A 6,280-nucleotide genomic window follows, 5' to 3' on the forward strand; every position below is an offset into this window, starting at 1 on the left:
TTTCCGCTACACCATTCTGTTGTGGCGTGTTGGCACAAGTGTACTGATGACGTATTCGACATTCCCTTAGGTATTGAGAGAACTCGTTTGATCTATATTCTCCTCCGTTATCTGTGCGCAAGCAGCATATCTTCTTTCCCACTTCTCCTTCAGCTGAGTCTCTGAACTCTTTAAACTTTGAGAAAGTATCAGATTTTTCTTTCATAAAGAAAACCCACACATACCTGGAGAAGTCATCAATGAATGTTACCATGTACCGCATACCGCTAATTGACTGTTGCTTAACCGGTTCGAACACATCAGAGTGAACTAACTCCAAAGGTTCTTTTGCTTTAAACTTCGACTCGTCATATGGTAATTGGTGTGCTTTACCATACTGGCATCCCGCACAGACCGTGTCTGTTCTCACGTCTAGTTGAGGAAGCCCCTTAAGCATCGACTTTTTCACCATCACACTTAGCTTGGAATAGCTAACGTGACCTAACCGCATGTGCCATAGATCTGATGTCTCATTTTTCCTTGTCCTGTCCACATATGCAGACTCTACTGACATCACGTAAATTGATTCCAAACGTCGTCCCTCCATTGTTGGTGTTTCTGTGATTTTGACGTCACGATAAACCTTCACGTCTTGGGGACCAAATAAGACATAATGGCCTGATGATGTTAGTTGAGCCACAGATAGCAAATTTTTCTTCATTCCTGGGACATGGTAAACATCTTGGAGTTGCACCTGGTTAGTATTATATCGAGGAGTAACTATTGTCTTACCGATGTGAGTTATCGGTAACCTTGAGTTGTCAGCTGTCACCACCACACGACCTCCATTGTACTCAGACAGGTTTTGCAACTTCTGTTTGTCACCCGTCATATGATTTGAGCAGCCAGAATCTACGATCCAATCATTCTTGTAGTCAATCCGTTCTGGTGTTGTTACCGTGAGAGCTAATTCTTCTTCCTCCGTAGCAAATAACGCTTCAGCATCCCAACCATCTTCACTATTCTCCTTCGAACAAGAAGTAGCAGTATTACTTTCAACAGGCTTTTTCTTGGTCCAACAGTCTTTTGCCATGTGGCCCATCTTCCCACAATTGTAACACTTGCCATCGAACTTTCTACTATTACCGCGATTCTTGGAAGCTCCCCCTGAATGAGGGCTTCCCTTTCCTTGGTAATTTTTCACCTTGTCACCATCCTTTTTAGATCCATTGCCAGTATACCGCTGAAAAGTGCCTCTGCTTTTGCTGGTGTAGAGCGCTTCCTCTTCACCCTTCAACGAGACTCCTCCCATTTGCTTGGCCATGGCTTCTTGACCTGCAAGCAAATTTTCGAACTCAACAAGCGATGGTTGTGTCGGCCATCCCTGTACAGCAGCAACAAACCCTCGATATTCGGGTCTCAAACCATGGAAAATTATTCTTTTTATCCTGGCTTCCCCAATAGCAGCTGTCGGATCTAATTCTGAAATTTCACGGCATATCGACTTCACCTTGTGAAAGTATTGGGCAACCGCCATGTCGCGTTGCGCCATTGATAGAAGTTCATTCTCGAGAAGTTGCAATTTTGTATCGTTCCTCTTCAAAAAGAGTGTAACAAAAGTGTCCCATGCTTCCTTTGGTGTTTTAGCATCCCGGATGTGCTCCAACATTTCTTCTTCAATTGTGGTCTTTAAAGCAAACATTGCTTTGCCTGCTTTAATTTTCCACTTTCGCAAGATTCCATTGGCATCTTCTGTCGCCGGTTGTGTAACTTCACCACCACCGACAACCTCCCAAAAGTCTTGACCTTGTAAGTATGACTCCATACATGTTGCCCACGTGTTGTAGTTTTTATTGTTGAGCTTCTTGATTCCTCCAACTACTTGAACATCACCCATCTTAACGGCAAGGCTTTGACTACACCGAACAAGCTTGAGTAACAAACGTACAGAGTACTAAATTACTCTAAACACAAAGAAGCTCCAAAAGGTTTGTAATAACCTCGACAATAACTCAAGAAATATTTTCTGATGTGGAAGATCAGTTAAAAACTGCAGCCACAGAGCATACTCAGAATTTCAAGAGATCTTAAAAAACGTGGCTCTGATACCAATTGTTGAATCAAAATAGAGTAAAAACTCTAATTGATCAAAAAAAAAAACTCTCTTTAGAATAATCTCACAAAATTGCAAAAGGGAAGAACTCTTAAGAAAGCTTTCAAATGCTTATAATTAAGCTTTGATTGTTGGATGATAAAACTCAAATACAAGTAGGGTATTTATAGGTTACAAGAAACAATATAAACCACTCATTAAAATAAACACTAAATAATCTAAACCATTGAAATTAAAACATGAGAAAAATACTTAATTTTCACCTAACTAAATTGATGTAAGCAATGAAATCAAAACTAAATTGATGTAAGCAATGACATCAAATTAATTTAGGTGTGAACATATAGGCTAATATTGAATTTTCAACAGTATCTGCTTGAAATATGTTGAATGTTTTTGTATCATCTTTGTCGTGGAATAAAAAGCAGATATTGTTCAAGAACATATTCCGAATCTCCTTGCAGCCACCATTGCTCCTATGAATAAAACCAAGCCAATTTCCTTCTTGGACGATCTATTCTATACCTAAAATAGAAGACAGGTGAAGAAAATAATTAGGTGCAACTATCATAGATTATTGAACAAATTGCCCATTTTATGTGGTTGGATTTATCACATCTCATGACATCAGTGATGGTGCACCTCTCTGCATCCACGTAAATTACATCAACTCCACATTTCTTCACCTCCATATATTCTTCATTGAATGTGCCATGTTTGATGCAGAATTGAAACGATGCCTCCTCATAATTCTTGTCTTCTCTAACCATATCCTTACCACACAGAATGTACACATGATCACCCATGCAAATACCATTCGTCCAATGCTTTGCCTCGCAAAATAACTCACTTTTGTACTTTTCAAAACCACCGTCACCATCACTACCACTGGCGGCTACCAGTTGATATTCACAGATAAATTCAAGATCTTTAATGCGACCGCTGTCAGTGAGATCGGCCACAAGACATATAGCAAAAACCAAGAATCTGCTCCCACTACGCCCACTTGGGGCTATCTTCAAATTCAAGGAAGATTTCATGCTATGATTCTCAAACCTATTTGCTGAAATTTTGTTTCCCGGGAAACAACAAATCAGTTTGGTAGGGGATCCGGAGAGAACTCCTTATAATATCTTGATGCCCATTTCTCACTTAGGGATTGAATATTGAGCATGGCATTTGCCTCAATGTTATCAATTGAATCTTGATTCAAGCTGAAGCAATTAGAGAATATCATAAACATGTAATGAATTAGGACACCATCATATTTAAATTTACAATTTAAAAAGATAACATCCAATATAATCCTTATATGAATGCAAATTTTGCGAAGGATGCCCTCCTCTCAAGATTAATTAAAAAGATAACATCCAATGAATTAGGACACCATCACATTACTACCATAATAAAATAACATTATCTTATTTGAAAAAATGACGAGAAATTTGAGAATGATACCCGCATATCACGAATAATTAATAAGATAACATCTAGAGCTAGGACACCATCGCGTTAGCTAACATGACCTGAGACCATTGTCTTGGTTTTAAAAACACAAAAATAACTTTTTGATGAATAACATGTAAACACCGTTAACCAATACTGCTTCAATAGTTCTGAAATCAATCTCACCGTTAAATGCCCTAGACAATTTAAAAAAAAAATTAAGTGCAATTATGTTACTTCGCCGTTAATGGTTTAACAGGACGATAACGTGGCTGTTGTGTGTCGTGACGTTGTTGATGTGGTTGCCTCACCAAAACGACGTTTTTTAACGTAACTCTTTTGATGCTTAAAAAGCCAAAAACAACGTCGTTTGTTTATGAAAAACTATACTTTTAAAGAGATTCAAACTAAAGACCTCTATGAAGTAATACTAAACACTCAACCACCAAACTAACTTAAGAATTTATCATAATATTAACAAAATTAATATATGCTAAATAGCACCGATTCAGTTATATAACAAGATAACACCTCACAAAAGATTTTACAAATTGAATTGTATCCTTTATTTTTCTATTAGTAGTCTGATTAGTTTATAATTAATTGGTCGTTACATAATATGTGATAAGCATTGAATGATTTTCATTTAGAATTGAATTTTTAGTAAATTTTAGTCACTTCATTTCTTTAGTCATTGTAAGAGATTGACATATTTATTATCAATGTGCTTAGAAAGGTTTATTTCAAGTATGGGGAGTGACTAGAAAAATACAAAAATGATGTGTGTTCATATTGGTGATTCTTGATTCTCATGGACCTAGGTATTGCATCATTTTTCAAAGATATATATCAATACGAAGACTCTCATGAGTTCCTGCAATGCATGTTACATAGGATTGAAAGCTGTTGACTAAAGCCCATGAATGATTTGTCCTTTGTTGATGATTGTCTCATTAAGAAGGTTTAACGTGGTCGCCTGGTTAGCATAGTTTAAATGTTGCAACTTGATCATGGGTCGTTATTAGTGACATTTTATATTATTTGATGAAATTATTAATTGTCATTTAATATAATTTCTAAGGTGATGTATTTATTAATGTCACTGTGTATTTAATAATATGTGACGAAAATATATATCGGCATATTTGACATTTAGTGACACACCTAGCGTGGCGTTCATCGTGACGTTAAATTTTACGTCACAAAATATAAACAGTGACGTAAATGTAAAGTTTCGATGACGATATTTCATATTCCGAATTTGTTGTAGTGAGGTAAATTACACTCTTACTCACTGAACTTTACTCTCTCTCCTATTTCAATCACCTTACTTTCAATTTTTTCAATTTCCTCACTGAACTTTAGACATTGAGCTTTTTTTTATCACTGACATGGACTATTTTATTATTTTCTCATATGGCTTGTCATGTTTTTATTAATATTTTAATATTATTTAGGATTATAATGAAAATAAATTTAAAAATAATTAAAATTCAGTGAGTAAGCATGCAATTTACTCTATGGTTATATTTATACCAATCCCATAGTTAAATGGTCATTCAAGTAGTTTACGCTTATATAGTTTGTTTGTTTGGCAATCGGTCGTAAAAGAGCTGGACCAGCTTTATTTATTTAATTACACATTGCATAGCTGCATCAAATGAATGGGTTAAGAGCAATGTCAAGTTTACTTGGTAAACTACACTTCAATTCTTTTTATATAGTATTTGTGCATTAGATTCCATGAAATGGTTAAAAAAGAAAATAAAACAAAGATAACATCCAATGAATTAGGACATCATCACATTGACTACCATAATAAAATAACATTATCTTATTTGAAAAAAACGACGAGAAATTTGACAATGGTATCCGCATATCTCGAATAATAATAATAACATGTAATGAGATAGGACACCATCGTTTACTTGGTAAACCACGCTTCCTTTTTTATATATGATGCAAATACACAAATTGAGCATTGGTTTAATCATATTAGCCAACTATCACGAGTTATTGAACAAATTTCCCATTTATGCACAACTATCCCAAAGGGTACCGGTTCCTCAAAAATGGTATATCACTTTGTAAATGACAAGCAATTTATAATGCAGAGCAAGTCAGACTCATCCTGCTTGGTTTAATCAAAGCACTTCATTTTATCTCTTTGTGCTGCATATGCGGCTCCCTAGTCCCTACAATCATCCAGCCAAAAAGTCATCCATAATTATCCAAAAAAAAAAATTAGGCCTCATTGAGGAAACAATCCACAAGGTTCTGGACTCGTTCAAAGTTTGTTCCCGTATGTTGAAATTTTAAGTAATCTAAAACTTATCAGATAACCATATCAGAAGAATACAATTGCCTGTCACCAGCATATTTTTTTTTATAGGAATGATGATTTATTAAAATCAAGAGACGAAGAACAACTTATGAGCCTCATTAAAAACCTCCTTAATCTAATTGGAGGAAAAGAGTGCTACATAAGAACAATACAAAGAAAATACCAATATCGAAAGTCAGGCTTACATAGACAACAAAAGCGAATAGAGACAATTCCAATGGAAAACATTGCAACCGACCGAACAAAGCAAGAACTACAACCAACTAAAGATACATATCAAATCCATCCGAAGAGGCAACGTTGACTACATCAGCTCAAACAGAGACAGCACACTTTGATGATCGTGAGAAACAATTTCCATCGGCTGTCACCAGCATATTAATGAAAGTTGTTTCCTA

The sequence above is a fragment of the Hibiscus syriacus genome, unplaced genomic scaffold (genome assembly GCF_006381635.1).
Source record: "Hibiscus syriacus cultivar Baekdansim isolate YM2019G1 unplaced genomic scaffold, ASM638163v2 tig00112249_pilon, whole genome shotgun sequence".
In the NCBI taxonomy this organism is placed as follows: Eukaryota; Viridiplantae; Streptophyta; class Magnoliopsida; order Malvales; family Malvaceae; genus Hibiscus; species Hibiscus syriacus.